General features: G+C 38.6%; 1 non-coding gene across 1 annotated transcript; it reads left to right on the top strand.

Annotated features, from left to right (window-relative positions):
- Window positions 1–11,400: 11,400 nt before the first annotated feature.
- Window positions 11,401–11,508, top strand: LOC148567434 (small nucleolar RNA R71). Its single transcript, XR_015881464.1, has one exon. It is a non-coding gene; the product is annotated as a small nucleolar RNA R71 (small nucleolar RNA).
- The last annotated feature ends 267 nt before the right edge of the window (window positions 11,509–11,775 follow it).

The following is an 11,775-nucleotide window of genomic DNA, read 5'->3' on the forward strand; positions in this document are numbered from 1 at the left end:
AATTTTTTTTCTTTTTGGTTTAGAGTCTTCTATTATTGTTTTTGGTTGAAATTTTTTTTAATCCTTATTTTCTCTTTTTAAATTTTTTGAAAATTTTATAAACTGATAATTGAGTTTTTCTGTTTGAGTTTAGTTTCATATTTTAAGTTTAGTGTCAATTGCATGTTTTTATTTTCTTTTAATTTTCGAATTTGTGTTCATTGTTCTTTCTTAATCTTCAAGTTGTTCTTGTTTATTTTCCTTGTTTGATCTTTAGTTTCTCTTGTTTTGTGATTTTTCTTGTTTTTCTTGTGCATTTTCGAATTATTAGTATCCAAAAAAAAATTAATTAAAAACATCTTTATTTATTAAATATCTTATTAAAACACGTTAAATTTATAGCTCAATTAGTTAGAGCATTGTGCTTATGTTCTTGGTAATTGGCTATCTTCTTTTTAAAAACTTTTTCAAAAATAATTTTTCTTTGAATAAATCTTGTGCCAAACTTTAAGTTTGGTGTTTTTTTGTTGATTTTTCTTTAGTTTTCGAAAATTTTATTTTGGTTTTCCAAAAATTTTAAGTTTGGTGTTCTATCTTCATGTTCTTGTTGTTCTTGTGAGTCTTCAAAGTGTTCTTGAGTCTTCCTTGTGTTTTGATCTTAAAATTTTTAAGTTTGGTGTTCCTTGGTGTTTCCCTCCAAAATTTTCGAAAATAAGGAGCATTAGATCTAAAAATTTTAAGTTTTTTGTCTTTTTATTGTTTTTCTCTTTCCTCATTGAATTCAAAAATATCTTTTTTCTTTATTTTAATTGATTTTTCGAATTTTCCTTTTAAAAATTCAGATTTTATTTTAAAATTTTTTATTTTATCTTATCTTAGTTTTAAAATTTCAAAATTAAAATCTTTTTTCAAAAAAATCATATATTTTTCAAAATCTTATCTTATCTTATTTCAAATTTCAAATTTCAACTTCCAAAATTCAAAATTCAAATTTCAAAATTCAAATTTCAAAATTAATTTTCAAATTTAAAATTTAAATTTCAACACTTTTTAATTTAAATTCCTTGTCTTCTCTTACCTAGCTTATCTTATCTTTTCTAATCTCAAATCTTAAAATCAAATCTTTTTCATATCTTTTCTTTTTTTATTTTATTTTATTTTTTTACAAGTATCTTTAATTTTAAGACATATCTTTTTCAAAACTTCCTAACCAATTTCTCTCTCTTCATTTTTTTTCGAAAATCCTCACCCACATTTTTTTTCAAATCTTTTTAATTAATTTAGTTTTCAATTTTCTTTTATTTCTTTTTCTTCTAATTTTCAAAAATATAGTAAATTTTTCAGTTATTTTATTTTATTTTATTTTATTTTAATTTTGGTTTTCAAAAAAAAAAATTATTTGCAATCTGCATCATCTCCCTTTCTCCATCATGGACCTAAGTGGAAATGAACAGTCCAGAAGGACTCTGGGGTCATATGCTAACCCCACTACTGCTTCATATGGGAGCAGTATTTGTATATCCTCCATTGGAGTCAGTAGCTTTGAGTTGAATCCTCAGCTCATTATCATGGTGCAGCAAAGTTGCCAGTATTCCGGTCTTCCACAGGAAGAACCTACAGAGTTTCTGGCACAATTTTTACAAATTTCTGACACAGTACATGATAAAGAAGTAGATTAGGATGTCTACAGATTATTACTGTTTCCATTTGTTGTAAAAGACCAAGCTAAGAGGTGGTTAAATAACCAACCTAAGGCTAGCATATGGACATGGAAACAGCTGTCAGAAAAATTCCTGAATCAATACTTCCCTCCAAAACGGATGACACAGCTAAGGATGGACATCCAAGGCTTTAAACAAGGAGATAATGAATCTCTTTATGATGCCTGGGAGAGATACAGATAGATGCTAAGAAAATGCCCCTCTGAAATATTTTCAGAATGGGTGCAGTTAGACATCTTCTATTATGGGCTTACAGAGAAAGCTCAAATTTCTCTAGATCACTCAGCTGGTGGATCTATACACATGAGAAAGACAATTGAAGAGGCTCAAGAGCTTATTGATACAGTTGCCAGCAATCAGCATCTGTACCTAAGCAGTGAATCTTCCATGATCAGTCCTGCAAAACAAATTCTGAATTCAATCAGCAATTAGACTTTCTAACAAAACAACTGGCCGAATTCAAGGAGATACTACAAGACACAAGAATGGCTAATCTGAATATGGAAGTATAGTTGAAGCAAACAGAACAGCAGTTATCAAAACAAATAACGGAAGAGTGCCAAGCAATTCAATTAAGAAGTGGAAAAACATTAAATACCTCACTTCAAGGCAGCAGGAAGCCAAGAAATGAACAACCTGCTATCCAAAATCCCTCTGAGGACAGTAAGAGCCCAGAGAGGAATAACTCTGGCGTTCAAACGCCAGAAACAGGCAAGGAGTTGGCATCAAACGCCCAATGGAAGCTCAGTTCTGGCGTTCAAACGCCAGGAACAGGTAAGGAGTTGGCGTCCAACGCTAATCCAGCTTCTAACCCTGGCATTCAAATGCCAGTGAGGGATCAGACACACACAAGTGCTGATAACAACCCCTCTAAAAAGGCTTTCCCAACCACTTCTGTAGGAAATAAACCTTCAGTAACCAAGGTTGAGGAGTACAAAGCCAAGATACCTTATCCTCAAAAACTCTGCCAAGAGGAGCATGATAAGCAATTTGCTCGCTTTGCAGACTATCTCAGGACTCTTGAAATAAAGATTCCGTTTGCGGAGGCACTTGAGCAAATACCCTCTTATGCCAAGTTCATGAAAGATATCTTGAGTCATAAGAAGGATTGGAGAGAAACTGAAAGAGTTCTCCTCACTGAAGAATGCAGTGCAGTCATTCTGAAAAGCTTCCCAGAAAAGCTTAAAGATCCCGGGAGCTTTATGATACCATGCATCTTAGAGGGTAATTGCACCAAAACAGCTTTATGTGATGTTGGGGCAAGCATCAACCTAATCCCTGCATCCACTATCAGAAAGCTTGGCTTGACTGAAGAGGTCAAACCAACCTAGATCTGTCTTCAACTTGCTGATGGCTCCATTAAATACCCATCAGGCATAATTGAGGACATGATTGTCAAGGTTGGGCCATTTGCCTTCCCTACTGACTTTGTAGTGCTGGAAATAGAGGAGCACAAGAGTGCAACTCTCATTCTAGAAAGACCATTCCTAGCAACTGGACGAACCCTCATTGACGTCCAAAAAGGGGAGATAACCCTGAGAGTCAATGAGGATGAGTTTAAGTTGAATGTTGTCAAAGCTATGCAACATCCAGACACATCAGACGACTGCCTGAGCGTTGATATTATTGACTCCCTAGTGGAAGAGGTTAATATGACTGAGAGTCTCGAATCAGAGCTAGAGGACATTTTTAAAGATGTTCAGCCTGATCTGGAGGATTCAGAGGAATTGAAAGAGCCTCTGAAACTTCCTCAGGAAGAGGAAAAACCTCCTAAACCCAAGCTCAAACCATTACTACCATCCCTGAAATATGCATTTCTGGGAGAAGGTGACACTTTTCCGGTGATCATAAGCTCTGCTTTAAATCCCCTGGAAGAGGAAGCACTACTTCAAGTGCTAAGGACACACAAGACAGCTCTTGGGTGGTCCATAAGTGACCTTAAGGGCATCAGCCCAGCAAGATGCATGCACAAGATCCTATTAGAGGATGATGCTAAGCCAGTGGTTCAACCACAGAGGCGGCTAAATCCAGCCATGAAGGAAGTGGTGCAGAAAGAGGTCACCAAGTTACTCGAGGCTGGGATTATTTATCCTATTTCAGATAGCCCCTGGGTGAACCTTGTCCAAGTTGCCCCCAAAAAGGGAGGCATGACAGTGGTTCATAATGAAAAAAATAAACTGATTCCTACAAGAACAGTTACAGGGTGGCGCATGTGTATTGACTATAGAAGGCTCAATACAACCACCAGAAAGGATCATTTTCCTTTACCATTCATGGACCAGATGCTAGAAAGACTAGCAGGTCATGATTATTACTACTTTTTGGATGGCTATTCAGGCTACAACCAAATTGTAGTAGATCCCCAGGATCAAGAGAAAACAGCATTCACATGTCCATCTGGAGTATTTGCCTACAGAAGGATGCCATTTGGGTTGTGTAATGCACCTGCAACCTTTCAGAGATGCATGCTCTCTATTTTCTCTGATATGGTAGAAAAATTTCTGGAAGTCTTCATAGATGACTTCTCAGTATATGGAGACTCATTCAGCTCCTGTCTTGATCACCTGACACTGGTTCTGAAAAGATGCCAAGAGACTAACCTGGTTTTAAACTGGGAAAAATGTCACTTTATGGTGACTAAAGGGATTGTCCTTGGGGACAAGATTTCGAACAAGGGAATAGAGGTGGATCAAGCTAAGGTAGACGTAATTGAAAAATTACCACCACCTGTCAATGTTAAGGCAATCAGAAGCTTTCTGGGGCATGCAGGATTCTATAGGAGGTTTATAAAGGATTTTTCAAAAATTGCAAAACCTCTAAGCAATCTGCTAGTTGCTGACACGCCATTTATGTTTGACACAGAGTGTCTGCAGGCATTTGAAACTCTGAAAGCCAAGCTGGTCACAACACCAGTTATTTCTGCACTAGACTGGACATTACTATTTGAACTAATGTGTGATGCTAGTGACCATGCCATTGGTGCAGTACTGGGATAGAGGCATAACAAGCTTCTGCATGTCATTTATTATTCTAGCTGTGTTTTAAATGATGACCAAAAAAATTACACAACCACAGAAAAAGAGCTGCTTGCAGTGGTTTATGCCATTGACAAGTTTAGATCATACTTAGTAGGATCAAAAGTGATTGTGTACACTGACCATGCTGCTCTAAAATATCTACTCACAAAGCAGGATTTAAAGCCCAGGCTCATAAGATGGGTGTTGCTTCTGCAAGAGTTTGATATAGAAATAAGAGACAGAAAAGGGACAGAGAATCAAGTAGCTGATCACCTGTCCCGGATAGAACCAGTAGCAGGAGCATCCCTCCCTCCTACTGAGATTTCTGAAACCTTTCCAGATGAGCAATTATTTGCTATTCAAGAAGCTCTGTGGTTTGCAGACATTGCAAACTATAAGACACAAGGTTCTCCTTCTGTAACCATGGGGAGGAAGCATGAAAAGCTTCTCTCACTGCAGAGTCAACCAAAGCCCCATAGTCAAACTCTAAGTTTGGTGTTGAGAGGTCCCAACATTGCTCTGAATATCTGTGAGGCTCCATGAGATCTCACTGTCAAGATATTGACATTAAAGAAGCGCTTGTTGGGAGGCAACCCAATGTTATTTAATCATATCTATTTTATTTTATTTTTTTATTTTGTGATTTATTAGGTTGATGATTGGTGCGCAGAAATTGTGATTACACTTTAATTATGTAAAATTCATCGCTCTTTCTTTCCCTGGTAATGGCGCCAAAAACATGATGCCAATACCATGGTTCACAACTTCGCACAACTAACCAGCAAGTGCACTGGGTCGTCCAAGTAATACCTTACGTGAGTAAGGGTCGAATCCCACGGAAATTGTCGGTATGAAGCAAGCTATGGTCACCTTGTAAATCTCAGTCAGGCGGATATCAAATGGTTATGGAGTTTTCGAAATTAATTAATAAAATAGGGATAGAAATACTTATGTAAATCATTGGTGAGAATTTCAGATAAGCGCATAGAGATGCTTTCGTTCCTCTGAACCTCTGCTTTCCTGCTGTCTTCATCCAATCAGCCTTACCCCTTTCCATGGCTGGCTTTATGTAATGCGTCACCATTGTCAATGGCTACTTTCGGTCTTCTCTCGGGAAAATGATCCAAATGCCCTGTCACGGCATGGCTAATCGTCTGGAGGCATCACCCTTGTCAATGGTCACATCCTATCCTCTCAGTGAAAGTGGTCAACGCACCCTGTCACGGCACGGCTATTCATCTGTCGGTTCTCGATCATGCTGAAATAGGATTTACTATCCTTTTGCGTCTGTCACTACGCCCAACAATCGCGAGTTTGAAGCTCGTCACAGTCATTCAATCATTGAATCCTACTCGGAATACCACAGACAAGGTTTAGACTTTCCGGATTCTCTTGAATGCCGCCATTATTCTAGCTTACACCACGAAGATTCCGATTAAGAGATCTAAGAGATACTCATTCAATCTAATGTAGAACGGAAGTGGTTGTCAGACACGCATTCATAGGGAATGATGATGATTGTCACGTTCATCACATTCAGGTTAAAGTGTGAATGAATATCTTAGAAGCGAAATAAGATGAATTGAATAGACAACAGTAGTACTTTGCATTAATCTTCGAGGAACAACAGAGCTCCACACCTTAATCTATGGAGTGTAGAAACTCTACCGTTGAAAATACATAAGTGATAATGGAGTTCATTGGTCTCGGCCCCAGAGGGGAACCGGAGTAACCAAGACTCTGGATACAATGATAAAAAGTTCTATTTATAATAAACTAGCTACTAGGGTTTACAGAAATAAGTAATTGATGCATAAATCCACTTCCGGGGCCCACTTGGTGTGTGGTTGGGCTGAGCTTGAGTGTTACACGTGCAGAGGCCATTTGTGGAGTTGAACGCCAGGTTTTGATCCATTTCTGGCGTTCAACTCTGGTTCTTGATCCATTTCTGGCGCTAAACTCCAGAATCAGGCAGAGAGCTGGCGTTGAACGCCACTTTACGTCATCTATTCTCGAGCAAAGTATGGACTATTATATATTGCTGGAAAGCCCTGGATGTCTACTTTCCAACGCAATTAGAAGCGCGCCATGTTGAGTTCTGTAGCTCCAGAAAATCCACTTTGAGTGCAGGGAGGTCAGAATCCAACAGCATCAGCAGTCCTTCTTCAACCTCTGAATCCGATTTCTGCTCAAGTCCCTCAATTTCAGCCAGAAAATACCTGAAATCACAGAAAAACACACAAACTCGTAGTAAAGTCCAGAAATGTGAATTTAACATAAAAACTTATGAAAACATCCCTAAAAGTAACTAGATCCTACTAAAAACATACTAAAAACAATGCCAAAAAGCGTATAAATTATCCGCTCATCACAACACCAAACTTAAATTGTTGCTTGTCCCCAAGCAACTGAAAATCAAATAGGATAAAAAGAAGAGAATATACTATAAATTCCAAACTATCAATGAAACATAGCTCCAATCAGATGAGCGGGACTTGTAGCTTTTTGCCTCTTGAATAGTTTTGGCATCTCACTTTATCCATTGGAGTTTAGAATGATTGGCTTCTATAGGAACTCAGAGTTTAGATAGTGTTATTGACTCTCCTAGTTCAGTATGATGATTCTTGAACACAGCTATTTTATGAGTCTTGGCCGTGGCCCTAAGCACTTTGTTTTCCAGTATTACCACCGGATATATAAATGCCACAGACACATAATTGGGTGAACCTTTTCAGATTGTGACTCAGCTTTGCTAAAGTCCCCAATTAGAGGTGTCCAGGGTTCTTAAGCACACTCTTTTTTTTTTTTGCTTTGGACCTTGACTTTAACCGCTCAGTCTCAAGTTTTCACTTGATACCTACACGCCACAAGCACATGGTTAGGGACAGCTTGGTTTAGCCGCTTAGACCAGGATTTTATTCCTTTAGGCCCTCCTATCCACTGATGCTCAAAGCCTTGGGATCCTTTTTATTTACCCTTGCCTTTTGGTTTTAAGGGTTATTGGCTTTTTGCTTTTGCCTCTTGGTTTTAAGAGCTTTTGGCTTTTTCTGCTTGCTTTTTCTTTTTCTTTCTATTATTTTTTTTCGCCTATTTTTTTTTTCTGCAAGCTTTGTTCTTTGCTGCTTTTTCTATCTTCAAGAATCATTTTTATGATTTTTCAGATTATCAAATAACATGTCTCCTTGTCATCATTCTTTCAAGAGCCAACATATTTAACATTCTTAAACAACAACTTCAAAAGACATATGCACTGTTCAAGCATACATTCAGAAAATAAGAAGCATTGTCACCACATCAATATAATTAAACTAAGTTCAAGGATAAATTCGAAACTCATGTACTTCTTGTTCTTTTGAATTAAAATATTTTTCATTTAAGAGAGGTGATGGATTCATAGGACATTCATAACTTTAAGACATAGTTACTAATTACTAATGATCATGTGATGAAGACACAAACATGGATAAGCACTTAACATAGAAAACGAAAAACAGAGAAAGTAAGAACAAGGAATGAGTCCACCTTAGTGATGATGGCGTTTCCTTCTTGAGGAACCAATGATGTTCTTGAGCTCTTTTATGTCTCTTCCTTGCTTTTGTGGCTTGATTCCTAGTGATTTTTGGTATTTCTATCCTCAGTTGCTTTCAATAACTATGTGGAGGGAAGTGCATCCCCTGAGGTATCTCAGTGAAAAAGGTCCAGGTGCGCTGTATCTAAAAATGATCAAAAGATCCAATCCAGGATGTTCAAAGATTAATGAAAAGTAATACAGTTTTTCTATTCAATTCAACTTATTTCGCTTCTAAGATATTCATTCGCACTTCAACCTGAATGTGATGAACGTGACAATCATCATCATTCATTGTCACCACATCAATATAATTAAACTAAGTTCAAGGATAAATTCGAAACTCATGTACTTGTTCTTTTGAATTAAAACATTTTTTATTTAAGAGAGGTGATGGATTCATAGGACATTCATAACTTTAAGACATAGTTACTAATTACAAATGATCATGTGATGAAGACACAAACATGGATAAGCACTTAACATAGAAAACGAAAAACAGAGAAAGTAAGAACAAGGAATGAGTCCACCTTAGTGATGATGGCGTTTCCTTCTTGAGGAACCAATGATGTTCTTGAGCTCTTCTATGTCTCTTCCTTGCCTTTGTGGCTTGATTCCTAGTGATTTTTGGTATTTCTATCCTCAGTTGCTTCCAATAACTATGTGGAGGGAAGTGCATCCCCTGAGGTATCTCAGGGATCTCTTGATTTGCAGCCACATGTTCTACCACTGAGCTATAGATCCTTTATATAATTGTTTTACCACACCAAACTTAGAATGTTGCTCACCCTCGAGCAAAAGAAGAAGGAATAGATGAAGAAGAAGATGTGGAAAAAAACTAGGATTATGAGGAAGGAAGGTGGGGATCCTGTGGGATCCACAGATCCTGAGATGATCCTGTGAGGTCCACAGATCTTGAGGTGTCAAGGCATTTACATCCCTGCACCAATTTAGGCATGCAAAATGCCCTTGCACACAACTCTGGGCGTTCAGCGCCAGATTGGTGCCCATTTTGGGCGTTCAACACCCATTTGTTGGCCATTTCTGGCTTTGAACGCCAGAACCATGCCTGTTCTGGGCGTTCAGCGCCAGCTCCTCTCCAGGGTGTAATTCTGGCGTTCAGCGCCCAGATGCTGCCCATTTTAGGCGTTCAGCGCCCAGATACTGCCCATTTTGGGCGTTCAGCGCCAGAACCATACTCTGTTCTGGCGTTGAACGCCAGGCAGATGCTTCCTCCAGGGTGTGATTTTTCTTCTGCTGTTTTTGATTCCGTTTTCAATTTTTATATTTATTTTGTGACTCCTCATGATCATGAACCTATAAAGACATATAACTAAGAAAAATATAGTTAGATAAATAGAAATTGGGTTGCCTCCCAACAAGCGCTTCTTTAATGTCAATAGCTTGACAGTGGGCTCTCATGGAGCCTCACAGATGTTCAGAGTATTGTTGAGACTCCCCCAACACCAAACTTAGAGTTTGGATATGGGAGTTCAACACCAAACTTAGAGTTTGGTTGTGGCCTCCCAACACCAAACTTAGAGTCTGACTGTGGGGGCTTTGGTTGACTCTGCTTTGAGAGAAGCCTTTTCTGCTTCCTCTCCATGGATGCAGAGAGAGATCCTTGAGTTGTAAACACAAGGTTGTCCTTATTTAATTGAAGGATCAATTCTCCTCTGTCCACATAAATCACAGCTCTTGCTGTGGCTAGGAAAGGTCTTCCTAGGATGATGGATTCATCCTCTTCCTTTCCAGTATCCAGGACTATGAAATCAGCAGGGATGTAAAGGCCTTCAACCTTTACTAACACGTCCTCTACTTGTCCATAAGCCTATTTTCTTGAATTATCTGCCATCTCTAATGAGATTCTAGCAGCTTGCACCCCATAGATTCCCAGTTTCTCTTTTACAGAGAGGGGCATGAGGTTTATTCCTGAACCAAGGTCACACAGAGCCTTAAAGATCATGGTGCCTATGGTACAAGGTATTATGAACTTTCCAGGATCCTGTCTCTTCTGAGGCAATGTCAGTTGGTCCAGATCACTTAGTTCATTGGTGAACAAGGGAGGTTCATCTTCCCAAGTTTCAATGCCAAATAATTTAGCATTCAGCTTCATGATTGCACCAAGAAACTTGGTAGTTTGCTCTTCAGTGACATCCTCATTCTCTTCAGAAGAGGAATACTCATCAGAGCTCATGAATGGCATAAGGAGGTTTAATGGAATCTCTATGGTCTCTAGATGAGTCTCAGATTCCTTTGGTTCCTTAGAGGGAAACTCCTTATTGATCACTGGAGGTCCCAGGAGGTCTTCCCCCTTGGGATTCACGTCCTCTCCTTCCCTTACAGGTTCGGCCATGGTGCTTATGTCAATGGCCTTGCACTCTCCTTTTGGATTCTCTTCTGTATTGCTTGGGAGAGTACTAGGAGGGATTTCAGTGATCCTTTTACTGAGCTGGACCACTTGTGCTTCCAAATTTCTAATGGAAGACCTTGTTTCATTCATGAAACTTACAGTGGCCTTGGATAGATCAGAGACTAAGTTTGCTAAATTAGAAGTATTTTGTTCAGAGTTCTCTGTCTGTTGCTGAGTGGATGATGGAAAAAGTTTATTATTGTTAAACCTATTTCTTCCACCATTATTAAAGCCTTGTTGAGGCCTTTGATCCTTCCATGAGAGATTTGGATGATTTCTCCATGATGGTTTATAGGTGTTTCCATAAGGTTCACCTAAGTAATTCACCTCTGCTATTGCAGGGTTCTCAGGATCATAAGCTTCTTCTTCAGAAGATGCCTCTTGAGTACTGTTGGATGCAGCTTGCATTCCATTCAGACTCTGAGAAATCATATTGACTTGCTGAGTCAATATTTTATTCTGAGCCAGTATGGCATTCAGAGTATCAATTTCAAGAACTCCCTTCTTCATAGGCATCCCATTATTCACAGGATTCCTCTCAGAAGTGTACATGAACTGGTTATTAGCAACCATGCCAATGAGTTCTTGAGCTTCTGCAGGCATTTTCTTTAGGTGGATGGATCCACCTGCAGAATTATCCAATGACATCTTTGATAGCTCAGATAAACCATCATAGAATATATCCAGGATGGTCCATTCTGAAAGCATGTCAGAAGGACACTTTTTGGTCAACTATTTGTATCTTTCCCAAGCTTCATAGAGGGATTCACCATCTTTCTGTCTGAAGGTTTGAACATCCACTCTAAGCTTACTCAGCTTTTGAGGAGGAAAGAACTTGGCTAAGAAAGCCGTGACCAGCTTATCCCAAGAGTTCAGGCTGTCTTTAGGTTGAGAGTCCAACCATATTCTAGCTCTGTCTCTTACAGTAAAAGGGAAAAGCATGAGCCTGTAGACTTCAGGATCTACTCCATTAGTCTTAATAGTATCACAGATCTGCAAGAATTCAGTTAAGAACTGAAAAGGATCTTCAGATGGAAGTCCATGAAACTTGCAGTTCTGCTGCATCAGAGAAACTAG

Source organism: Arachis ipaensis, chromosome B4 (genome assembly GCF_059453495.1).
Source record: "Arachis ipaensis isolate K30076 ecotype BB chromosome B4, ASM5945349v1, whole genome shotgun sequence".
NCBI classification, from domain to species: domain Eukaryota; kingdom Viridiplantae; phylum Streptophyta; class Magnoliopsida; order Fabales; family Fabaceae; genus Arachis; species Arachis ipaensis.